We start from the raw sequence: 27,884 nt of genomic DNA on the forward strand, positions 1-27,884 counted from the left end.
TTCATCCCAAAGCAGCAGAGTACACATTCTTCTTGAGTGCACATGGAACATTCCCTGGAATGGATCACATGTTGGGACACAAATCAGCCCTAAACAGGTACAAAACAATCAAGATAATTCCTTGCATATTTTCAGACCACAACGCTATAAAACTAGAAATCAACCACAAGAAAAAATTTGGAATGACCATTAATACTTGGATATTAAAGAACATTCCACTAAAGAATGAATGGTTAACTAAGAAATTAAAGAGGAAATTAAAAATAACATGAATGCCAATGGAAATGAAAACACAACAGTCTAAAACCTTTGGGATGCAGCAAAGGCAGTCATAAGAGGGAAGTATATAGCAATCCAGGCCTTCCTAAAGAAGGAAGAAAGCTCTCAAATACAAAACCTAAACTTACAGCTAAAAGAGCTAGAAAAAGCACAGCAAATAAAGCCCCCAAACCACAGAATGGAAATAATAAAGATTAGGGCAGAAATCAATAATGTCAAAATGCAAACAAAACAAAATAAAACAAAAAACCCAACAGAAGAGATCAATGAAACCAGTAGCTTTTTCTTTGAAAGAATTACAAAATTGATATACCCCTAGCCAGACTGATCAAAAAGAAAAAGGAAAGGACCCAAATAAATAAAATCATGAATGAAAGAGGAGAGATCATAAGCAACACTGCAGAAATACAAACAATAATAAGAGAATATTATGAACAATTATATGACAACAAGTTGGGCAATCTGGAAGAAATGTACAAATTCCTAGAAACATAAACTACCAAAACTGAAACAGGAAGAAACAGAAATTTGAACAGACCCATAACCAATAAAGAAGTTGAATCAGTAATCAAAATTTTCCCAAGGAACAAGAGTCCTGGGCTAGATGGCTTTCCAGGGGAATTCTACCAAACAGTTAAAGAAGAGTTAATACCTATTCTTTTGAAAACTTCCAAACTCATTCTATGAAGCCAGCATTACCTTGATTCCAAAACCAGACAAAGACCCCACGAAAAAGGAGAACTACAGACCAATTTTCCTGATAAACATGGATGTAAAATTTTCAATAAGATACTAGGAAACCAGATCCCACAATACATTAAAAGAATTATTCACCATGATCAAGGAGATTTATTCCTGGGATGCAGAGCTGGTTCAATATCTGCAAATCAATCAATGTGATACATCACATTAATAAAAGAAAGGATAAGAACCATGTGATCCTCTCAATAGATGCAGAAAAAGCATTTGACAAAATGCAGCATCCTATGATGTTTGATAAAAACCCTCAAGAAAGTACAGTTAGAAGGAACATACCTAAAGATCATAAAGACCATATCTGAAAGACCCACTGCTAATATCATCCTCAATGGGGAAAAACTGAGAGGTTTTCCCCTAAGGTCAGGAACCTGACAGGAATGTCCACTCTCATCACTGTTATTCAACATAGTGTTGGAAGTCCTAGCCTCTGCAATCAGACAACAAAAAGAAATAAAAGGCATCCAAATTGGCAGGGAAGAAGTCAAACTTTCACTCTTCACAGATGACATCGTACTCTATGTGGAAAACCCAAAAGACTCCACTAGAAACCTGCTAGAACTAATACATGAATTCAGCAAAGTCACAGGCTATAAAATCAATGTACAAAAATCGGTTGCATTTCTATACACCAATAATGAAGCAGCAGAAAGAGAAATCAAGGAATCAATCCCATTTACAAATGCACCAAAACCCATAAAATACCTAAGAATAAACCTAATCAAAGAGGTGAAAATCTATACACTGAAAGCTATAGAAAGCTTATAAAAGAAAATGAAGAAGACACACAAAAACATGGAAAAACAATTCCATGCTCATGGATTGGAAGAACGCATATTGTTAAAATGTCAATACTACCCAAAGCAATCTACATATTCAATGCAATCCCTATCAAAATAACAGCAGCATTTTTCACAGATTTAGAACAAAAAATTGTAAAATTTGTACGGAACCACAAAAGACTCCGAATAGCCAAAGCAATCCTGAAAAAGAAAACCAAAGTTGGAGGCAAACCAGTTCGGGACTTCAGGATGTATTACAAAGCTGTAACCATCAAGACAGTATGGGACTGGCACTAAAGCAGATGTAGAGATCAATGAACAGAATAGAGAACCCAGAAATGGACCTACAAACGTATGGCCAACTAATCTTTGACAAAACAGGAAAGAATATCCAATGAAAAAAAGACAATCTCGGGGCGCCTGGGTGTCTCAGTTGGTTAAGCGGCTGACTTCAGCTCAGGTCATGATCTCGCGGTTTTTGAGTTTGAGCCCCGTGTCTGGCTCTGTGCTGACAGCTCAGAGCCTGGAGCCTGCTTCAGATTCTGTGTCTCTCCATCTCTCGGCCCCTCCCCTGCTCATGCTCTGTGTTTCTCTGTCTCTCAGTAATAAGTAAACGTTAAAAATTTTATTTTAAAGAAAACAAGACAGTCTCTTCAGCAAATGGTGGTAGAAAAACTGGACAGCAACTTGCAGAAGCATGAACCTGGACCACTTTCTTACATCATACACAAAAGTAAACTCAAAATGGATGAAAGACCTAAATGTAAGATTGGAAGCCATCAAAATCCTCAAGGAGAAAAGAGGCAACAACCTCTTTGACCTCAGCTGCAGCAAATTCTTATTTGATATGTCTCTGGAGGCAAGGGAAACAAAAGCAAAAATGAACTATTGGGATCTCATCAAGATAAAAAGCTTCTGCACAGTGAAGGAAAAAGTCACAAGACTAAAAGGCAACCGATGGAATGGGGAAGATATTTGCAAATAACATATCAGTTAAAGGGTTAATATCCAAAATCTATAAATAATTCATCAAACTCAATACCCAAAAAACAAATAATCCATTGAAGACATGGACAAAAGACATGAATTGACACTTTGGATTCCAAAGAAGATATCCAGATGGCTAACAGATACATGAAAAAATGCTCAACGTCCCTCATCATCAGGGAAATAAAAATCAAAACCACAATGAGATACCACCTCACACCTGTCAGAATGGCTAACATTAACAACTCAGGTAACAACAAATGTTGGCTAAGCCATTTACAACAACGTGGATGGAACTAGAGTTTTGCTAAGCAAAATAAGTCAGTCAGAGAAAGACAAATAACATAATTTCACTCATATGTGGAATTTAAGAAACAAAACAGATGAACATAAGGGAAGGGAATGGAAAATAAACAGAGAGGGGGACAAACCATAAGAGACTCTTAAATACAGAGAACAAACTCACGGTTGCTGGTGGGGTGTTGGGCGAGGGAATGGGCTAAATGGGTGATGGGCCTTAAGGAGGGCAGTTGTTGGGATGAGCACTTGGTGTTATATGTAAGTGATGAATCACTATCTTCTATTCTGTAAATTTAAAAAAAGGAAAAAAAACACATCCTATCAAAAATAAACAAATGCCTATAGTTTAACACTAAAAATAAGGAATACATATTTGTTCAAAAATATTTATTAAATGTCTAATATGTGTGAATACAATGACAAATATAAAAATGTTGGTCTCTTCCCACAAGAAGCTTAAATTAAAAATAGAAAAGAGAGGGCGCCTGGGTGGCTCAGTTGGTTAAGTGGCCGACTTCGGTTCAGGTCATGATCTCATGGTTTGTGAGTTCAAGCCCCACGTCGGGCTCTGTGTTGACAGCACAGAGCCTGGAGCTCACTTCAGATTCTGTCTCCCTCTCTCTCTGCCCCTCTCCTGCTGACACTCTGTCTCTCTCTCTCAAAAATAAATAAATATTTAAAATTTTTTTAAAAATTGGAAAGAGATAAAATATCACAGAACTATTAACTAAATATAATTGTATTTGAGAACTTATAACACAGGAATTTGATCTAGTAGGGTGCCAGGAAAGGCTTGTCTGATGAAGTGAACTTTAAGCTGAAGCCTGCAACATGAGTAAAACTAGTGAGGTGAAAGATGTCATGCACACACAAAACAGTGAGTGTGTATAAGGAGGAAAGTATTTCAGGGAGAGGGACATGATGTGAATAAAACCTTTTGAAATGGAAAATAGCAAAATACACATTAGAGAAATCCAAAAAAGGGATAGTGGAAGCATAGAGAGCAAGGGAGAACATACCTGAAACAAGAACAGAAATATTACACAAGGTCTTGAAATCAATTTAAAGACCTTTGAATGGGTTGGATTGAATTCTGAAAGCAACAGGAAGGCACTTAAGCATGTTAAGCATGAAACTTGACATAATCAGATTTGTGGTTTGGAAAGATCATGCTGGCTTCTGTGTGAGAAAGCACTGTATTTTCTAATCATTAATGGAGAAACCAAAGTGAGCCAACAGGAGGTGGTGGTCCAGTCTAGAATGGAAGAGTTCCTAATGAATGCTAGTAGTTTTAATGTGAGTGAGGGGAGGGAAGGGGAAGAATGAAAAAACTCAATGAGTAGGAGTAGAGGTAGGAGTACAAATAAAAGAGTTTATAGAGATGATAGAATGGGCACAATAAATCAAAAGGGTCAAGTATTCAGGCATTTTACCTAATTTTAAAAATTGATAATTATGTCCTATTAAATGAACCACCACTATCTTCATGCTTTTAATTAATAGTTATTAAGCATGTTCTATGTTCAAGTACTGTGCAGGGGGCCTTGAGTATGCTTATGTATCTTAAACATCATATAGATGTAGAAGCCTCCATGTCTTCTTGTATCAGCATGGATATGGTTAGGAAAATGAAGCTATTCCTGGAATAAAGGTTTTCAACATAGGAGTTATGGTTTATACCTAACTTGGGCAATGGCATTCTGGGAGACTACAGTTAGAAGATTAGAGATGATAGGAAGAAAATTGCGGTTTGAAGAATCACTGAAAATTTCAGCCTGAAACACTAAAGTAGGTGTTTTTCAAAAGTACTGTGATAAACCACTGCAGATTTTAAGTCTTTGGGAAAGATTCCACCATTTTCCTAGTTTACTGTAGTAGAGGTAGCTCACAGAGAAGTCTATGAAGCCATTAGATTTGCTTGCAAAGATGTCCAAATAATGACCCCTCTCCCATTCTGCATCCTAAATGTCATACAGTTACTTTTGTAGGTAAACTTTATGCAAGAACCATGTGGGAAAGGAGGATCTTAGAAATGTAGCTCCTGGCTTCTACCCTGCATTATAGAGGAGATATCCACAAAGCAGACTCCAAGATAGAATTAAATGCAGTTTTCATTTGGGGAAATGCCTGTAAGAGAAAAATAATGAGTGAGCTAGGGAAGGCTGGGAGAGACATCAGGCCTTGTTGCTATTCTGATTATTAGCAAAGAAAGAGAGAAGTAAGGTTGGATGGAAATGAGGTGTGCTGCCATACAGTCTAAAGAAGGTTTGCCAAGGTATCAGGGAGTCTTCAAGTCAAAGTTGGTCATTAGAGGAATCCCAGGTTTCCCAGAAAGATTCCTGCCTTATATACTGGCCATATCCAGTCACTGGCTGGAAGTAGTTCATGGGAATCATGGTCTCAGTACAAATGTAGTGACGGAGAGCTCTAGCTCAAGTTGGCTCTCTGCAGTTGAGTTCTGGAAGCCACATTCTCATGTCCAACATATGCGAGATGTAGTAAAAGGCTGGCATCTAACAATCTAACACAGTCTACCCCTTTGTTGACCTAGCATCCATACCACCTCTTTAACCTACATTTAACTTAGGAAGAAAGACTAGAACAACATCTGGCTAACATGATGCAGCAGTCGATTACAAACTAACACATCTCATCTTCTGACAAAAATGGACACATTCAGTTGTGTATGCTACTTTACTTACTTTGAGTGATATTTATCACTCTTGTGGTATGTTACAATTCTTCTGTTATCCCTTAATTTAAATACTGAATTATTGAGTTAACCACTATTAACATATCCTCTTTTCTTTTAATTTAAAAAAACTTTTTATTTCCAGTTAGTGAACATACAGTGTTATGTTATTTTCAGGTGTACAATACTGTAATTTAACACTTCCATACATCACCCTGTATTGACACATCTTATATCAGATAGAAAGTAATTTGGAAAAAAGAAAGAGAACTGGTATTGTTTGTATCATATATTATATATATATATATATATAATGAAAAATATGCATAAATAATCCAGTTCTCATTTTTGTAACTGGTCATAAGGCTACAGGTGCAATTTGTAACTCTTTATCTCCACTGCTCATTTCATTTTTCCTTTGCACGCAGCCAGTACCCCAGATGGTGGGTCTGGGCTTTAATAGTTTTGCTTGTAATTTGTTATTGTGGTTTCTCGCTGACTTTCACTAGGAAATATGGGATACTAAGGGGCTCCCCAGAGAATCCCTTGGATTACAGGCATGCTTCTTTGATCCCCATTGTGTAATAGTAACAGTTTCCCCTTGATAATCAGAATTGTCACCTAACCAACATATAATCTCCCTCATCTCTTTGAGGGCCAGGTGTCAGTCTTAACTCACCAGGTCAGTGTAACCCGTGCTAGATCACCTGGAAGTTTCTCTATTTTTGGAAACTAAGACTTCTAATTAAATGGACCCCAAAGTCTTCAGAATGGGAAACAAAAAAAAAATCTAGTAGGTCATTAGATGTTCTAGTGACAGGATCTATTGTCATTTCCACCCTTGTGTTTTCAGACATGTACATCCTAGCTATACTCTGGCTCAAATCACATATCACACCCAAAGGATACTGTCTAGCCAAAATATATTGTATCCCAGGTGTTACCACACCTAACTGAGCTTTCAAAAGTACATTTCACTCTTCTAACAGGCTACCTCTGTAAATGACCTCCTATGTCCATTCTCTCACTGATAGTGATTCAGTATGCCCCTGTCTTCAAAACTCTCTCTTAGAGGCTGCAGAATCTTTATTACCTGAAGTATCATAGCCATGGATAAGATGTGATTCCCTTCTCTTAAGAAGTTTCCAGGGGTAACTCAGATCAGTTGTCCTTTTACAGTTAAGGAATTAAAAATGCTTTAATAGACATACAAAACACATGTATACTGATTATTTATAAGGAGGGGGGGAAACATGTCCAGTTTGGAAATCAGAAAAGTCTTGATGGGAAGAGACATGTGGAGGTGAAGGATTTCTTCTAGGCAGTGAAAGCCAGAGCAAAAGGCAAGAATAAATAGTGATTTCAGGAGTGCAGCAAGATCAGTCTGACTTGGCTGGAGACAAAACAAGTGGAAGAAACAGGTGGGGTAAGAAGTTTGAACACTGGATGGGTATGAGATCTTTGCAGAAAATGAAATGTCAGTGTAACGACTTCTTACTGCACTGAGAAGCATTAGGAGGGTTTTCCATTTTTGTTTTTTGGTTTCTTGTTTGTTTGTTTGTTTGTTTGTTTTCTTCCCAAAAGAAAGAAATGTTGCTAAACATTACAGCGGAAGAAAGCTTAAACCTTGCTTTTGCTGCTCAGTTGTATGATCTCAGAGAGGTCATTATCTGTCTGAGCTGCAGCCTCATTGTCAGTGAATGTGGAGGATAACACATCCTTCACAAGGTTAAGAGGATGAAATGCCTGCTATTGTACCTAGTTTTTTTTTTTTTTTTTTTTTTTTTTTTTTTTTTTATTAAATAAACATCCCTGGAGCTATGCAGAGAACTAGGTTCTGGATCACCATGTCAATGAAGACTGATCACTGCACTTGGGAGGTGTCCAGTATGGGTGCAACCTACAGGTCACCCTGCACCGGCTCCCACGAGGGCTTCTGTGAGGCACAGTTTGAGGGCAGCCCTCTGAGCCGCCGGGCATGGGAGGTGAAGTGATGGCACTCTTCCCCAACCACATTGTATTGGACCACGACTTATTCCCTTTAATTCCTTTTCATCTCCTCATCCTTTAGGGTGAAAAACTACTTTTATTACAGTTTGTTGCAATCACAAGAAAAGACTATAGGCAAGTTTACAATTTCATAACTTTAAATATCAGATACAATGTCCAGGGCTGCTTAAGCCACTTTGGAATTTTAGCAGCCTTTTGTACCACACACCCCACTCTCAACTCTAATCCCTCCAAGCCCCGAGCATCATCCGCCTTGTGGAAAGACACCTTACTTAGAATGCATCATGATCACTATAAGAGTTCGTTCTTATGATGTACAGGCACTGTTATAAGAGCTGCACGCATGTTATATTATTTAACGAGCAAAACAACCCTACGAGGTATGTGGTGTTTCCATCCTGATTTTACAGATGAAAAAACTGGAATACAAGGGGATCAAGTAATTTGCCAAAGCCTTCCTTTAAAGCTGCTGAGTGGCAGAACTGCAGTTCAGAGCTTGAGTGCCAAGCACACACTTGGCTGGCTCCCTTTAGCACATGCTGCAGGGTGCCAGACATCAGAGGGCCCGCTGACCCCTGTGGTCCTCCCCGTACCTCCAATGGGGTCCTCCACTCTAGTCCTCCTCTCCCTGTCAAACTGAGATCATCTGGTGTGCCTGTGGTGCTTGTTGGGCCACTAGTAAGTTGGAATACTCTTCCTCTATCTGACCTACACCCTGCTTTGAAAGATAGTTCTACACTTCCCAGGTTTGAATTTTTTTAGATATATTTTTATTTATTTTGAGAGAGAGAGAGAGGGAGAGGGAGAGGGAGAGGGAGGGAGAGAGAGAAAGTGGGGGAGGGGCAGAGACAGAGGGAGACAGAATCCCAAGCAGGCTTTGCACTGTCTGCGCAGAGACTGATGTGGGGCTCGAACTCACAAACCATGAGATCATGACCTGAGCAGAAATCAACAGTCAGACACCTAACTGACTGAGCCACTCAGGGGCCCTCCAGTTTTGAAATTTTAAAAATTTGGAGGAAAATCTAGATTTTCTTAGCAGTGTAAACCCTCTTCTTTAATTTCCTGGTCTTCCCCTCTCAATATCCAGCACAGGACAGGGGCTGTTTGATTCAGGTGTGGATACTTCAATAGGTCCCTTGGCATGGAGCAGGAGTTTGGTTAACTGCAGTACTTTTTTTTTTAATGTTTATTTAATTTTGAGAGAGACAGAGACAGAGAAAGAGAGAGAAAGAGAGAGGGAAAGTAAGAGAGAGCACATGCATGGGGGAGGAGCAGAGAGAAAGGGAGACACAGAATGCCAAGCAGGCTCTAGGCTCTGAGCTGTCGGCATAGATCCCAATGCAGGGCTCAAAAGCCTGAGCTTTTGAGATCATGACCAGTGCTGAAGTCGGATGCTTAACCAACTGAGCTACCCAGGAGCCCCCCAACCCCCCTTTTTAAAAAACTCTCTCAAGGGGGACCTGGGTGGCTCAGTCAGTTGAGCGTCCAACTTTGGCTTAAGTCATGATCTCGCAGCTCGTGGCTTCGAGCCCCGAGTTGGGTTCTGTGCTGACAGCTTGGAGCCTGAAGCCTGCTTCAGTCAGATTCTGTGCCTCCCTCTCTCTGCCCCTCCCATGCTCATGCTCTAGCTCTGTCTCTCTCTCTCTAAAATAAGTATACATTAAAAAGAATTAAAACAAAACTCTCTCAAAAGAGTGCAAATTTGGAGCCAGTTTGAAGTGAGGGAGCTATTAGAAGGGTCTCAAAGATTGTATGGAAAAAAACAAAGGAACTCACAGCAGTAGAGGAATTAAAGGAAAGGTCAGAGATACCTAGTAAGGATTTTATCAAATTTTGATATATGTGAAAACCTTTTGCTTTGACTTACCTTGAAAACTTTCTCTCTTTCTCTCTCAAACTCTGGACTCAGTATGATCTAAAATTGGGCAAGGTCAAGAGCTAAGGCTACACATGGGCAGCCAGACACATCTGGGATGTCTCCAACATCGTAATGCTAGTGAACACTCACCTTGCATTTACTATGAGCCAGGCACTAGCTAACTACTTTAGACATATTAACTTATTGAATATTCACAACAACTCTATAAGCCAGATATTGTGGGTGTCCTCTTATGGATGGAGAAACTGAGGCGCAGTGAACTCAAGTGTTTGCTCAGTGTCACATAGTTAGCATGTGGCAGAGTTAGAATCTGGACCCAACTGTTTCAGAGACCATTCTCTTTACTACTCTGTTGTACTCCTATGATTTCTGAATTCTTATTTCTCTCTATATTACATGTATTTTTTCTTCTATCTCAAAATCACAATCCCAGACATCTACTGGACTGACTGCTGAGACATTTTTTGTTGAGAACTGTCTTTGGCCCCAGAAAGATATCATGCCCTCATAGCCATCTTGCTACCAGAGGATTCCAACCTCTTGGATGGAGCTGATTTCACCAGGAATTTAGGAAGGGCCAAAATAGTCCTCAGAGCTGAGAAATGAGGGTGAATCATGTGAACAGCACAACTCCAGGGAAGGCTCATCAACTTCTGTTAAGATTACCAGGCTGTTCCCGTTCTTGTCTTCCTGAGTCTTGGTTATTAATAATATCCATGGATTTTGTGCAGCACCTGAGAATTTTTTAATAAATTTCTTTTATGATTAAGCCAGTTTGAGATGGCCTCTGTGACTTGTAAGCCAATGTATCACATCAGCCACTGTGCCTCCCATTAGCACTCTTTTGCACACAGGCTACCTGTCAAGCAGTTCTTCAATAATAAATATTATTTTGCTAAGCCACACACATACTATTATTCTTTCCTTGGTAAAAGGAAAGGCATACTCAAATACACATATGTAAAAGAAACTTTAGGTATATTTCATTTTTTTCTATCAATTATTTTGTTCTTATTTTATACCTAGAAATTTCCTTTAGGTATTTCAACCAGTATCTATTTTTATGAAATATAAATGTACTTTTGAATCTGATTCTTAAAACTAATACTAAATCCAGAAGCCACTATTGCTCAAACAAACTGAAATAACATTTATTGCCTTGAGAGATCACTCAAGTGGACCCTTGTAAAGCAAGGTGCACCCACTCCATAGCGAAGAGCACAGACAATGACAATCTGAGAAGAGGCACTTAGCAAGAGTAGCGACAGTACTGAAGCAAGGCTGAGCAGGGAAGATCATCATTTTACTCTTGTATTTGGATAGCAGGAAAACATGTTTATTTCATCAGGTCAAATTAAAAAAATACCTATTTTAATTCTATTTAAAAATTAAATCAGCTTATCAATTAATACACATGTTTTATTTTATTGCTTTACATGTTTTAACAAACTTCTTTATTTATTTTGAGAGAGAGAAAGAGTGCACGAGCACAAGCTGGGGAGGGGCAGAGAGAGGGAGAGAGAATGCCAAGCAGGCTCTGTGCCATCAGCATAGAGCCTGATGCGGGGCTTAAACTCACAAAACTGAGTTCAGGACCTGAGCTGAGCTCAAGAGTCACTTAACTGACTATACCACCAAGATGCCACAATACATATGTTTTAAAAACCAATTAGGGGGGCCCCTGAGTGGCTCAAACATCCAACTCTTGATCTCGGATCAAGTCATGAGCTCATATTTTCGTGAGTGCGAGTCCCACATTGGGCTCTCTGCTGACAGAGTATAGCCTGCCTGTGATTCTCTCTCTCCTCTCTCTCTCTGCCCCTCCCCCACTCACCCTGTTTCTGTCCTCCCCCCTCAAAATAAATAAACATTAAAAAACAAAAAAATTAAAAATTAAAAAAACCGATTAGGTGCCCAGTGCATTGCTAGGCTATTTTATTTAGTATTTCTCACTCTTTTGGTTCTATTATCTTTCCAATTCATCTTCACTCAAGCCTCTCAGTGAAGTCAGCAGAGATCAGTACTGTGAGTGCCTCTGCTTTAGATTCTATCACCATTGCTTGGCAGGGGAAAATTCATGGAATTCTCCCTGTCTGGTGGTTTATTTTTTGTCTATATGCCACATTTGGGGCCTTATCTAAAATTTTTTTTAATCTAAATGTTTAAATTCAAAATGTTGTTTCTCCCTTTGCCTTTGGCCCTAAGAGCCTTCTAACTAGACTGGCCAAGAAGGGACTTGTGAAGCTTAGTTTCCCATTAATGAAGTGGTTGTCAACCAGAGACCTCTTTGTCCCCCAAGAAACATTTATCTGTATCTGTAGAAAATTTTGGTTGTCACTTGGTTGGGGGTTGAGGGAGTAGTACTGACACCTAGTGGGTAGAGGCCAAGGTTAATACCAAACATCCTGAAATATAGGCTACAAGTCCCCACCCCCCAATGTCAATAATGCCAAGGTGGCGAGACTCTTCTTCAGTGTTATAGTGAAGGCAGTGCAGTAAGAAGGTTAAGAGCACAGATTTTAGAGTCTGAAAGACCTGGCATTAAATTCTGGCTCTGCCATTTACTAGTTCTGATGCTGTTGGCAAGATATTTTTCCTATCTGTGCCTTAATTTTCCTATCTGTTAAATAAAATAACACAGTAATTATCATTATGTAGGTTTGGTGGGAAGATTTAGTGAGCTAATCGATACATGCAAAACATTTAGCATTGTTCAAGGCATGCAGTACTTATTAGTAAGTCATAGAGTTCATACTCTTCACTTGAGATAGAGTTTTTTTTTTTTTCCCCAAAGAAACCTTTCTAGGTAAGTAATGCAAACATAGAACAAACAAGAATCAAAAGCAACAGGGAAGAAGAAGAAACATGTACTGAGTCAAGATTCTGTGTCCTAAGGCCACTGTGGCCCAATCCACCTGCCAGACATGCCATCTTCCCTTATTTTTCCTGGTTTGTGTAAAGTGCAGGTATGGTAAAGTCAAGTGATCACAGGGGCCAGACAGGTAATATATATGGCACAAGTGGCCCAATGTTGGCATTTTAAACATATAGGAATGTCTTCACTTCTACAAAGAAATATACTCGCTCCCATTTTTCTTGAATCATGTGGCTCTCTCAGTCTTTTGTTTTCCTGCTGTTGACAGAGACATGGGTACAAAGAAATATTTCTCTGCCTTGATCCATACAACGGTGCAATAACAATGATAAATGGTGACTAACACTTGGCCTTGATGTTGGGGAGATAGTTGTCGGTGTGTGTGCAAACTGGAGAAGGCAGAACTGGCCTTAAAAAGGCAGCTGCTACTCAAGTTCAGATGATTGTTGAAAGGTGAGGATATATATGCCCAGTGGATGCCAAAACTTCTCACATTTTAGAAAGAAGCCAGAATCCTGGATTTTTATGTGAACTCTCTTGATATTTAAATATTGGTTTATATTGTTGAAAAATTGCTCTGCAGATAAAACAAAACATGGCTGAAGGCTGCATTCAATCTAAGGGCACTACTCCTTCCAGACTAGTAAAATAAGACTTTTTCCTCCCTACATTTTAATGTCATTGCCATTATTCAAAATTCTCAGGAATGTCTAATGCATTTTCTCATTTAACAATTATTATTGAAGGTCTACTGTGTGCCCAGTGCTTTTCAGTGCTGTGGATACAGCAATGAACACAAAGTGCCTATCATTATGAAGCTTGCGTTCTTGTCGGAAGAGACAATGCAAATAAGTAAATACATAACATACCAGGTGACGATATGGATTATGAAGAACATGTAGCAGAGAAGATAGAGTGTCATTTATGGGCAGCCTCAAAATAAAGAAGCATTTGAGCAGAGACATAAAGAAGAGAGGAAAGGAGGCTTACTAATGACTCAAGGACTAGAAATCCAGGCAATTAGTACAGAAAGTACAAAGGTCCTGAGGTAGACAGATCATGTAACAGAATTGAAGAACAACAAGGAGGCCAGAGCACAGTTAAGTGAGGAGCAGTGTGGAAGGGCCTATGGGCTATAGAAAACGATTTTGCTCCCAGTAGATGGGAAGCCATTGGAAGAGTTTCAGCAGAGAAACCACATGTTTTTATGTGTATTTGAATAAGATTACTCTGGTTTCTCTTAAGAATAGATGGTAGAGAAATAATCTATTTGGGTGTTCTGAGAACAGCTGAGGCTGAATCTTGGTGGCAGTAAATTGTGAACACAGCTGAAACTGACTCTTCAAGTGTTTCGCTGACTTTTGGGTTAAGCTACAAGTCCCTTATGGAAGAGGCCCTTCCTCTCACTTATAGGCACAATTTACAGATCCCCAGGCATTGTGTTCTTTTTCCTCTAGAACCTTCCAGATCCATAGCTTTGCACCTGCTCTTCTACCCTATGCTAGGCTGCTCATGGATTTGAGTCTCAGCTGGAACGGACTCTTCTCTTACCACTGTGCATTGCTTACTCTTTCAATCACTGTATCCCAGGGGATACAGTTTTTTCCTGTTTTCTCTTTAAAAGAGGCTTTTATTTCCTTAATTTTATTAAGGGCCCAGGCTCTGGAGACAGTTTATCAAGGTTTAAATGCTGGCTTTGCCATGTCCAGTCTGTGGGTCCCTAGACAAGTAATTCAACCTCTCTGTTACCTCTTGCATCAAATGGGGACAATGCGATCATCTCAAAGGATTGCTGTTGATGAGTACATGTACTTAGAACAGCATCTGACATATAGTATTCCCTTAGTAAATGTTAGTTATTATTATTATTACTTTTACTTTTACTTTACATTAGATGCTTTAAAAAGTATTAAACTTTTCAATGTATATCAAATGCATGGACATGCTGCTCAATAAATCATTGTTTATAACTAAAAGGAATAGTGTCAGTAGCTTAAGAGAGTTTAGATATTCACTGAACTATATGATTACTATTAGCAAAATGTCACTTGAATTGAATGTCTTTTTTTTAATAGGAGTAAGAGAGAAAGATTCTGATTTAAATGAATCAAAGCTATTCTATTTCACAAGACTGCCAGAATATGTGTGTAGTTCAAGAATTTTAAGTGGAAAGAGACAACCTCCCATAAATCTTCTTTCCCTGTATTTATATCTGACCCACGTTAGCCAATCAGATCCCTCATGGGGTATGAACAAAAAAGGAGGTGGGGGACAGAGGGGAAAGGAGGTTGGATGCTGCTGTCTTACTCTTTTGTCTTCAGAGAAAATAATAGCCCTGAGAGATCAGACTTAGTCTCTTTTTAAGGAAAAAAGGTGTAAAAATAAAGATCCAAGAACGGAAAGAAAGAAAGAAAGAAAGAAAGAAAGCAAGCTAGTAGGAAAAGAATAGTTTGGATTATTTAAAAACATCATAGTGTATTTTATAATTAGTATTTCGGATTTCCATGCTTTAGGGAACTCCACGGCTGGAAATCTAGCATACAAAAACAGATACAAAGCAATCTTTGCTTTTATCAGATTTAAGACAGGGCTTTCTTTAAGGCAAACATTGCTTAGGTATATTTAAAAGGAACTCAAATTGCAGGAAAATAGGTTTGCAAACAGCTTTTCGAGAACCATCCTTTAATTACTTATTAATCTATTTACATGTTTGTCATTTTATTAATGATAGCTAGACTCTCTGGAAAGCTGCTAAATCTGGAGTCCTTATTTTCAAATTTCTGCATAAGCAATGATGAGGGGATTGAAAGAAACAGGTGATACCAGCCTTTGAAAAGATTTTGAAAAAGAGTAAAACTCACCAAGAGCATGTTTATCCTCTGATGGAAGGCTCATCCCATTTGATTTATGTGTCAGCCAGACTAGACAATCATTTTGGGGTCTTTTACTTGTAGCAGGGCCTGACAGATCCTGCCCTTTCTCTACATTTCACCTTTTTCTGATCCCTATTACCTGGACTTATACATTTCCCCTTTGATGCCATATATGTCTACGTTATGCATGTTTAAATGAATTGTTTATACATGTGTAAATGAAAATATACATTTAAATAAAAACACACAATTAAATGAAAATGCATATCATACATATCTAAAGAAAATATTTGAGGCCGGCAGATGGATTAACATCTTTCAGAATCAATTCTCTTTAGGTGGTGGTTCAATTTTTCTGTTGGCTCATTTATAAATCTGTTGCATCCAATTGCAAAATGTAGTAATTTGGTTTAACCATTGGCCTGGTGTGCTACATCTTCCTCTGAGTTGAATATCTTCCATTTCTGCATGGCTTCCTGTTAAATATTTATTATCGAACAACGTTGGAAATCAGGTGAGATTTTGCATCCAACTAAGACACAAATGTCCCATGCTGAGTCCCTCCCTAATTAAACCTCCAGCTCCTGTCCTTGTAACGAATGCTTCAGTAGAGAACATGAAAGAATAAGAGTCTCCTGATTAGGGCAGACTGTATTTCCAATGCCATTACATGTTTTTTGTTTTTGTTTTTGTTTTTAATTGGCAAGAAACAAACAGTATTCTGAAACTTTCTCTTTCCTTTTTCAACTCTTAGGTGATGTGTCAGTTACCTTTGCTTCAATACAGGGTATAAGGAAGGGCAAATAATTATTAGAACAAATGTATTTACTTGATTAATTCTTTAATGCTTGGTTTGCTGAGATGGCTAGTAGGAGATAATAGTATAGTTGCTGATATATGAAAGTTTGATCAAATAGTCTTTCGTGTCAATTGTTTTGAAAAATAAAATATCTCCTCTAGCACCGACTTTTGTTTCCACATGTTCACCAGTGTGAGCCCAGGCTCTTGCCAAGAAGGTATGGGTTAGAGGAGCTTTTGAAAGGTAAAGTGAGGTTCATACTAGAGTTGACACTACTTGTTGGTCTGTTTTCTTCTCTGGCACTCTGGGAGATCAACAGTTACCAAAGATACATTTATGTCTCTCCTTCCTTTTTTGTTTGTTTGCTCATTGTTTTAGAGAGAGAGAAAGAGTGCACAAATGGGTGAGAGGGCAGAGGGAGAGAGAAAGAATCTCAAGCAGGCTCCATGCTCACCACAAAGCCCAATATGAGGCTGGATCCCATGACCTAGGATCATGACCTGAACTAAAATCAAGAGTGGGACCCTCAACCAACTGAGCCACCCAGGCTACCCTGTGTCTCTTCTTCCTAAAACGAGTTCCTGTTAGGGCCAGGTAGACTGAGGCATGTATAGCAAGTCATTTAACACCATGACCCTTGTGTTCAAAATGTTAACTTCCTCTGTATTTTTCATGATCACATCTCGTGCTTGGGAAAAAATAGCTAACTTTGTTAAATTATACTAATGAAACTTCTTTTAAGGCAACTCAGAATGTCAAATTCTCTATCAAGACTGTTTCTCTCCATATCCCTTCCCATGTTGGAGACTTAGTATGGAGAGAAGGGCCTCTGTTATTCTACCACACACATAGTCCTCTCTGACATTTCTGAAAACATCCTTCATCTTGTTGGATTTCTGTATCCTTGGGCATTGTTTGTGGATGTCTTCTGAGATGTGATGGTCCCACCTGCTTCTTTTAGTTTTGTTGTTAGCACCTGCTGTTTAATTCTGGCTCAAATATCCATTACACATTTCCTGGTCTCAATCTCACATAGTGACCTTTAACCCTAAGCCTTTATAAAAAGGTCCAATAGCAGGATGGGTTTCATTAAAAAAAAAAAAAATTGAAGAAGATGTTTAAAGATTATTTTTGCTTACAAATCTTACTTGTATGTAAATTATGATCTGCTTCTATGGTAACCCCTTTCCATATATTTTTTTTCTGCTTTAAATATAGGAATCATTGATATTTTGATATCAGGTACAAGATAGATGCCAGTTATAACTTTTCTGCCAGTAGAAATGATATTTGGGTAAATGAGAAATTGACACTAAGTGATAAGAAAGAACTATCCAGCACCTTTTTTCCTCCCCTGAAATGAGAAACATAGGTCAAGGGAAGAAAAATGGTATTTGAATGGTATTGACTTTGCAGCCAACTGATTGTTGCAGAAATTCAATTCTCTTTTTTTAAGTTTATTTTATTTATTTTGAGCGGGAAGAGAAAGAGCATGCCTGAGACAAGGAGGGGCAGAGAGAGAAGGAGAGAGAGAATCCCAAGAAGACTTCCTGTTGTCAGCGCAGAGCCCATCACTGAGTTTGATCTCATGGACTGTGAGATTATGACCTGAGCCGAAATTAAGAGTTGGACGCTTAACTAACTGAGCCACCCAGGCACCCCCAGAAATTCACTTCTTAATGAAGGAAGCATGAACCAGCATTTCTCTCCAAAGGCTTTAAGCTACTTTTCTATAACTATCATATCTAGCAGATATTCACTATAAGCATTTATTGTAATTAGCACTCTCAGTGCCTACTGTAGTGCCTGGCATATAACAGCAATTTAATAAAAACTGTTAAAAGACAAATGAGTGAATGGATATCATATCATGCTGCTGCTACCTAGAGGTGAGAAAGCTAGAAGGAAGCTGTGAGTTCAGCTTTTTAAAAAGTCAGGAAAAGAAAAGAAAAGGAAGAGGAGGAAAAGGGAGTGGAAGTCAAAGCAGAGAAGAAACGTGAGTCTACAATGCAGGAACTATAGAAGAAACTTCTCAGATTTTTCTAAGACATTCCTGGCTTACTTATTATTCTTAGAATGCTTTGACTCTGTAAAATTGTCTTAGTCTTTCTCTATTAGCTACAATGTCTTGCTAGACTTATTTTGTTGTCCCCTCTGTCCCTAGTTGCTTCTATCTCTCAACCTCTCAAGAGCAGGAAATTCAAATCAGCATATTAAGGAAATTCAGAATTGCAGGAAGTGGGGGCTGGAAAACAATGATCATCCTTGCCCACTTCTCTTTTTTTAATGTTTATTTATTTTTGAGAGGGGGAGGGACAGAAACAGAGGGGGACAAAGGGTCGGAAGCAGGCTCCGTGCTGACAGCAGAGAGCCTGATGGGGGCTCAAACTCATGAGCTGTGAGTTTAACTACCTAGGGACGCCCATCCGTACCCACATGTTCCAGAGGCTTCCCAACATCAAACATCAAGGTTTACCAAAAAACTATGATGCTTCTTTCAAATCCACAAAGGTTTCCAAATCAATATTAATCCTTGGTTATAAAGTGTTCCCCTTCAAAGGTCAGCAGAAAGCCAAACACACACACACACACACACACACACACACACACACACACACACGCACTTTTTTTTTCTTAATAGCAAAGCCTGGAGAAACCTCAGAGAAGTGGGAATTCTCTAACGATGGCACAGGAAACAATAATTCTCCTTTTGCTGGCCTTAGTATTTACAGACTACTGGAACCCTCGAGGCTGGGGCAGCCCCTCATAGGCAGAGAGGTAACTTGGAGGCTCACAGATCTCTGCAACCCTTCCTTGCTAGTTCACTGCTCTGAAAGCACCTGTACTAAATATTTTTATGCCGAGGCCATGAAAATCCAGGGAGTGCAGCCATCCTCAAAATTTCTCATTTCTTACCTGCCGTGGCAAGGTCACTAGGTGGCTGCACAAATGGCTGTGGGATAGATTGCGTATGGCAGGACAAGCAGAAAACAGGAAAGGGATTTTATTGAAATGGCACCGAGGCCCTTACAGAGACTTCCTCTGTCCTAAGGCAATTCACAGAGGTCCCCCAGCACAGGTGGAGCAAATAGGTATCGTTGCAAAAAATTCTGAAAGGTTTCCTCTTATCCACTCTGAGTTCTACCTACTGTTTTATGAGCGTGTTAACATGGTTTTATTGCACAGCTTCAGAAGAACTAGGCTCATATTTAGTGCTCTTGTCTCATCGCATAATGCTACCTGGCTCCACACTTGTTGGCTCTGTCAGCCTCCAATCTCTGGTTTCTTCTTGAAGGTGCAAATTATCTCTGCCTACCTCATGAAGCTGATCTGCAGGTCACAAGCAAATAATGAATGGGAAAGTGCTTCCCCAACTGACACAACAGGCAAATGGATGTGATGAGTATTGACTCTACACATCACAATTTTTTTTTTTTCCTAGAATTTACCAGAGGGCAAACTAGGTGCTGCTTCTTTCAACCTGGATCTCAATCCTACTGTTACTTTATGCAATTGAGCCCCAGGACTTACCATGAAGGGTATGAGGACTACCACTCCAAAAGACAAATTCCAAAGAACAATGGTCCAAGCACCCCCAAGAAATGTTAGAGTAAATTTTTGCTCTTAGTCAACTGCTGGAAGATGCTTCCCATACTTTTAAGATCACCTGTTTTGTTTCCTTAATATTCAAGCTTCCTATTTGTTTTTCTTTAAAGATATTTTTCTCCTGATGTGCCTTACTTTTTCAGTTTCATGGTTTTCAATTTTACATTTTAAGTTCTTGGTTCTATTCTTTTTTTTTCACACTCATTTATTTGAGAGACATAGTGCAAGAGGGGGAAGGGCATAGACAGAGAGAGAGAGATGTCCTGGTATCTCCTGATGTCAACAATGAGCCCAACTTGGGGCTCAGTCCCAGGAACCTTGAGATCATGACCTGAGATGAAATCAAGAGCCAGATAATCAATTTACTAAGCCACCCAGGTGCCCCGCCCCTGTTCTTTCTTTAATCCTTAGTCAAATTTCTTTTACATATGTAAAACTTTTTATCTCATGGGCTTTAGCCTTTTATCTTAATTTTTATTATCTCTACTTTCCTTTAAACTTCTATCTTGTTGGCTTCTTGCTCTTCATCTTTTATTTTAAATCACATCTATTGTTTCTTATTATTTTTACCTTTTAAACTTTCAATCTTATCAGAATTTTAATTTTTTTATTTTTGACTTTTGCTCATTTTTTAAATTTTCTCTCATATTTTAGTTTTAATTTGCATTTAACTATGTACCATACAGTCATTATTTTTTAAAAGGTAAAATTTTTTTTCTCTAATATTTATCATTAAAAATTTTTTTTTAACATGATGACTGGCTAGATAGTATGTGGTATAAATGAGAAGCTGAACCCCAACGCTCAGAGGCCCTTCCTATGAGCTGTTCCTTAAGGTACCCTTGGAGGGACTTCCATCATTAGAGGCCACATTGCTCAAACAACTTATACCAGAAAATCAAGAGATCTGGAAGCTGAGTCTTCTCTCTTTATACTGCTATATCTGGTTTATTGGAGTGATGCTATTTTCTACCATTATCCCATAAATGCTTATGTAAACTTTTGTGACTACAATCCTTAAAAATTGTATTTGGTTGACTTACTGGTAAGACCTAAACCCAGCCCATAACTCTATAATATTTCCCATTTCCGGTATCAATCCCCACTTTGGGTCAGATGAACAGCGGTAGTTAGAGATGGAGCAGTGTACTCTGCTGGAAAAAAACTGATTTCATGGAACTAAGATTAATAGCAGGGCCAAGAGCTCTATTTCTTTAAATTTAAGAGATTCTGTGGAGCATACACTATCTCTTCTGCATGATGATTGGTTGAGATCTGAAAGGTAAAGATCTACAGGTGTTGCTTCATCTGTGTATTATTTGTGTTCAAGAGATGAGATGTTAGAACAGTTATCATTCTGATCTTCTAATTTTAGAATTTATTATTTTGTTGGCTATCAAGGCAAAAAACATGACATCTTTGTCAACATTAAGAATCCTACCATTGAATGTACCATTGCATATAGCCTGAAATTGTTCATCATTCATTCCTTATTTGGTTTCTTACAAATGAGGATGCGACTTTTTGTAACACATTCTTCTTTTAAGGATCTTAGTGTTTGTTACACATATGAATTTTGATAATCTTTCACTATTTCATCAATATAATCTATCATAAAGTTAATAATTTCTGCTTTAGAAGCCACTGGGGATTGGTAGGGAGAAATGGTAAATTTCCTAATGGCCATAATTTGAGAGTCATACACATGATTTAAATATCCTGAAACTAATAGGATATTATATGCCAATTATATTTCAATTAAAAAACAGTATCAGGAGACACATAAAAATATATATATAATCCCTTTTCAAAATCATTCATGAACTTCAGCATCATTAGTTATTGAGGAAACACAAATTAAACCACAAAGAGACATCACTACATACTTATCAAAATGACTAACATAAAAATGAGTGACAACACCAAATGCTAACAAGAATGAGGAGAAACTGGATCGCTTGTACATTGCTGATGGGAATGTAAAATGGTACAGCTAGCCAGGAAAACAATTTGGATATTTTTTTTAAAAACTAAACACACGATTATCACAGCACTCAGCAATTGGTCTCATTTCGGAGAAATGAAAACTTATGTTCACACCAAAACCTATACGAAATGTCTATAGCAGCTTTATTCATAACAGCTGCAAACTAGAAAGAGCCCAGATGTCCTTTGGTGAGTAAATGGTTAAACAAATTGTGGTATATCCATACAATGGAATACTGCTCAGCATCAGAAAAGAATGTACTACTAAGGGCGGTATGAGGGATCCTTATGGTGATGGAAATGTTCTTTCTTTTGACTGTATCAATGCCAATATCCTCATTGTGATATGATACTTTAGTTTTACAAGATGTTTTAATTGAGGGAAACTGGGTAACGGATACATGGGACCTACAAATGTATATAACAAATGTATATAAATCTATGATTATTAAAATAAAATTTTTAGTTAAAAATTAAAAATTAATTCAGCAATAAATGAAAGCTAATGGTATTGGGTGTATATAAGTTAAATATGGAAAAATGTTTTAAATATTTCTATGCTGGAGGTTGGTGCCATAGATTTTATCATTGACATTCATTTAAATAATGTTCATTGAGTGTGTTTATATATTCCAGGTACTGCTTTGGGAGTGCCGTGAGATGAGGAAACAGCAGTCAACTAACAGACATGCCTCTGCCTGTCCAGATTTCTAGTGGAGGAAGATAACTAATAGACAAAAATGAGTATACAGAAAGTGGTAAGTATCTTGCAGGAAACACACACACACACACACCCCAGAGGAAGTAGGATTGGAAGTGCTAGCCACCTGGTGATGAGTGGGTGGAGGCTGCTATTTTATGTGTGGTGGCTCAGGAAGGCCATACTGGCAAGTTAATTTTGGAAGAGTGACCTGAAGAATCTGAAGCCAGCCATGTGGTTATCTGAGGGAAGTTTTTGAGGCATAAGGAAGAGCCAGTACAGTTAGGACTATGTCTGGAATGACTGAAGAAAAACAAAGAGGGTAGAGTGGATGCAATTCAATAAGCAAGGGGCAAGGTATTAGTCTGAGGGGTCTGAGAGCTAGCAAGGGAAGTAGAAGACTTTGTAAGGCCTTGGGTTTGTTCTCTGAATGTGCAGCCACTCAAAAGTTTTAAGCAGAGGAGATTTGACTTAATTTTTAAGAAAAGCACCCTCCCTGCTTCATTGAGAGTTGACTTTTGGTGGAGAAGGCGAGGGTACAAGTAAGAAAGCCTAAAAGAACCTATGCAAAAATCAAAGCAAGGGTGTTAGCACCTAAACAAGGATGTGAGATGTGGGGGGTGATAACCTGTGGAGTTTGGAGGATACTTTGAAGTACAGCAAAGAGAATTTGCTGAAAGAATGGGCATGGGGGATGAGAAAAAGAGAGTTTCAAGGATGTCACTCAAATTTTTCTCTAAGCTGCTGGGATGATAGAGTTACCATATACTAAGTTGGTAAAGACTATGGAGGAGAGCATGTTTGTTGGAGGATAATAAGAATTTGGTTTCAGACTTGTGAAGTTTGAGATCCATATGGGTCTTTAATATTAGGAGTTCAGTACAGAGTTATACTTATGAATCTTATGTTTAGTTGAGATGTCTGAGCTGGATAAATAAGTTTGGGATGCAATAACATATATATGGTATTTAAGCCATAAGACCAAATGAGATCACCTAATACAAAGTTTAGGTGGAGAAGATAAGCAGTTAAAGTCCAAGTACTCGGGCATCCAGAATATATGGATTTGGGTGATAAGAAGGAACTAGCAAAGGAGACATAAAAGAGTGCCCAGTGGGGGCTGGAGAAAAACCAAGAGAGTGAGCCAAGCAAAGTAATTGTCTCAAAGAGAAGAGTTGGCCATTATGTCAAAAGCTGCTAACAATTCAGATAAACTGATTATTGAGAATTAATCTCTGTATTTTCCCAATGCAGAGGTTTATGTTGGCCTTGGCAAAACTATTTTGGTTGAATGGTCACAGTAAATGCTTGATGAAAGTTGGTTCAAAAGAAATATGGAGGAGAATTGGAGAAAATGTAAAAAATTTGCTGTAAAAAGGAAGAGAGAAATATGTTGGTGGCTAGAAAAAAGTGTAGGGTCAGGAAGAATTATTTTCTAAAAATGTCAGATATTTCATTATGTTTTTATTATGAAGGAGGTGATTCAGGAGAGAAGGAAAACTGGAGTATACAAAGGAGAGGTGACACTCATTGGGAGTATTAAGTAGTTGTGAGAGAATGGAACCTAATTGAAAAGTTGGCCATAGATAACATATCTTTATAGGGTGGTAGGAAACTGTGGCTATAATGATGCCCATAGCAAACAACTACTGCACTTCATTGACTCATACCAATGAGCATTTTGTTGCTCTGCAGGTATGTTGGGGGTCAGCACATCCAAGCTAGGTTGGAGAACAACCTACTTTTTCTAAGCAGCTGCCGGTGAATCAGCTTATCTTCAAGGATTGGGCTCAGGTCTTATCCACATGTCTCCCATTCTGGGGCTCAGACTCATGGTGATGGCTGAAATACATGAAGGCCAGTGGGAAATTTTAAGGCCACTTTAAGCTTGGAACTAGTACAGTCACTTTTGCTCCATTTTGTTGGCCAAAGCAAGTCCCAATGACATACCCAAAGTCAAAAAGTGAGGAAATATACTCCATCTCTTAATGAGAGGAACTGTCAAATAAGATGGCATAGGGTATGTCTACAGGGAGGAATGAAGAATCCATTAATGCCAACACAGGTAGTAACAAGAGTGAAGATAGTGTAGATAGGCACAGATTAAGCAGAGTAGAGGTAGATGTCATTTTCTCAATGCCCCTAAGTCCTTGGAAAAATAAGAATCAAAGTCATGAGCTAAGTTTGAGGATGTTTTAAGTTCTTGTAGAAAGACGATACAAATGGTCCCAGGGAAAGGGATAATTCATGGACTAGAAATAAAATACTATTGCTATAGAGTCCACAAATATAAAATGAGACCAGTTGACATGGACGTGTGTTTCCTTCTAAGTCCATTCATTTGTGTAGATGCTGTAATTGATTAGTTGGATGGTTGCATTATCCAGGTTTGGGATTTTGCCAAGGAGGAAAAACAAGTGAGGGAGACTAGGGAGTTAAGGATATATGCGGTGTAACATTATAATATGGAGTTGAGGCTGGGGAAGGGAGGAACCAATAACACTGAAGGTGTGAGTTACTGTGAAAATTTAATAGGCTCAATGCACTGCAGGTCCCAGTAGGGAGTCAAAGAGTTTTAAGTGTCAGAGTGCTTAGAGTGAGCTTGAAAGAAAGAAATCAGAAAGTGAGATGCTTGAAACTGAGGATATGGAAGGAATGCAGTTATTGGAAGAGTCTGTGGTATAACTATCAGAGAAATTGACATACTGGGTGGAGAGCAAGGCCATTGGAAGAATGTTCAAGGATCTGAGATATCAAGGTCTGGGAAGATCAGAACTGAAACTATTGAAATCACCAAAAACGATCATGTGACTAGTGTTAGAGTAATAATGAGCCACGAGCAAAAACAATCCAGGCATGGGGGTAAGTCAACTGGGAATGTATAATGACTATATAATGAGAGGTGGAGACCAGTGGGGTGTTAGCATGAGGTTAAGATCTAAAGGCTTTTACAGCATATGGAGGGACTATGGTCTGAGAAGAACATGGGGAGCAAGGAAGACACAAATAGACATCCAGGTCCAGCATTATGAAGTGTGTGAGAGACAAAGCAGCCACCAGTGGAGAGAGCTGCAGGCGAGGAGTTGTGCTTTCCTTCCTGAGCCAAATAGAACAAAACAAAACAGGCATTATGAGAGAAGAACCTGAAAATAAAAGAGATGTAGCTGATGGGTGACCTTTAGTTTCAGAAGGGAAGGGTGCTGGGAGCTAAGAGAGGTCAGGAGAGGAGATAAGTGTAGTTTAGGGGATATTGGGCACTTAGAGTTAGGAGTGCTGAGTTTCTTGTAGTGAGGGTAGTGGACAGGGTTTGAGGGACTGGAGGGATCCCTCTTGATGGTCTCTTTGATGGTGGTGGTGAAGCTGGGAGTTTTCCAGGAGATGGGATGCAGTCTCATCAGAAACACACAGAGCTTTGGGACACTTTCCTGCCTATGGCAGCATGAGGTCAAGGGAGGGACAGTGATAATGGGAGCTGATTCCTTTCTGTCATTCCTCACTCTGAGAAGGAATATTGTAGATTGGAGAACACTTTCAAGTTGCAACCTTGGTATAGCTGCCTGAGAACCCATCTGCCATCATTAGTTAGACTTGAAAGGCTTGAGGAAGGAAAAGAGTTAGATGTGCTGGGGGATTTCAAAATCTCCTGGTGACCTGTGTTTATCTAAGGACTTTTACCTCTGCCTTGGCAATGGATCTGAATAGACTTTTCAGAAAAGAAAGAATATCAACAGCTCATAAGCATAGACAAAAAATTTAACCTCTCTATACTCAAATACATGTAAATTAAGAATACAAGGAAATAACCATTTTCAGCTGTCCAAGTGGAAATGTTAAACATAATTAATAACATTTAAGACTGGTGGAGTGGGGTCAGAAGAGCAATATCGTAACTACTAGTATAAATTATTATAACTTTTCTGGAAAATAATTTAGCAACATGCTTGAAAGTCTTAAAAAAATCTTCATCTTTTCATCTAGTAATATTACTTATAGGAATCTCGCTGAAGAAATTTATCAGAAGGTTTGAAAAATTTATATACAGAAATGTTTACTGTTACATATTTATGAGATTAAAATTAGAATGAACTTATATATTAAAAAGAGAAAAATATCATAAAAAATCATGTTTTCAAAGAATTTTTAATGAAATGAAATGTTAATATTATATATATTCATATATATAATAGTATATACGTGAAATAACAAAAACAAGACAGCATATACGAATTAAACTTGGTTCTCAAATTTGGTGTACCTGGGGAATTTATTAAAATCACAAATATCTTGGTCCTACCTCAGAGCTATCGAATCAGAATCTCAAGAAATTACACATGAAGTAGGAATATAGACAATGACAATAAAAAAAAATCCTGTCTTTTTCAAAGGAACACTTATTAATTAGGAAAGATGTAATAAATATCATAAAAATGTAAATTTTCCTTCTGGTCTTTGAAAACAAGGCTTCCCTTCCAACTCATTATCCAAAGAGTGCTGATGCCCTAATATCAATACTATCCTCAGAGCGTATCAGTGAAAAGGATACCCTTGCTCCAGACAGAGTCAAGTCTAACAAAGGTTAGTGGGTAACAATATAACACAAAATATATGAATACTGTGAAATAGTAAGAATTCCTCTAGGATTTTTGTCTTACATTACTTGCATGCTTACATAGAAATCTCAAAAACACATTGGCTGGCTAAAAGATAAGGGACAAGCATGATGGAAGAGTGCAGATCCTAATGAACAGGATGGAGCTGGCTTTCCCAATCTTCACAAAGCAGGACCATGAACTTTATCAAGCCAAAGCCACTTTCTGACTAGGTGCTGACAGTACATGTTTATTTACATGATTGGAAAAAAACTCAACAAACTTAAAAAAAAAAAGCTGGGGTTGATTTTCTGCTCTTACACTTGTTTTGATACCACTCTTCATGGCTGATGGACACACATTCTTGCCAATTTATTTACCTTTATCAACTCCTTGAACACGGTCTGGTTTGCCAGAACTCATTTAGGATTTATCAGTTTTTTTCTAAGAGAACAAACCTATGCTTCTCCTAATTATCCGCCATTAGTTCATTAAACATTCCATATAAAACATTTGCCAGTTCTCTTATTGATCATTGTGTTCTTCATTCTAGGGCCAATATTTTACACCAAGAGAAAACAAGCTTGATGTATAGTTACATTGCTGTTGACCCCAATTAATGGCACTATTTATCATTGTATGCAGAAATCAGTAGGAAGCATACAAGATTATGGCTGGTACTGACCTTTCCATTTTCTTTGTCTCTGTGACATGAATTGTTTGCCAGGTAAACTACTGGAGCTACATATAAGCTCTGGTTCCTGAGTT

The sequence above is a fragment of the Panthera leo genome, chromosome B1, assembly GCF_018350215.1.
Source record: "Panthera leo isolate Ple1 chromosome B1, P.leo_Ple1_pat1.1, whole genome shotgun sequence".
NCBI classification, from domain to species: Eukaryota; Metazoa; Chordata; class Mammalia; order Carnivora; family Felidae; genus Panthera; species Panthera leo.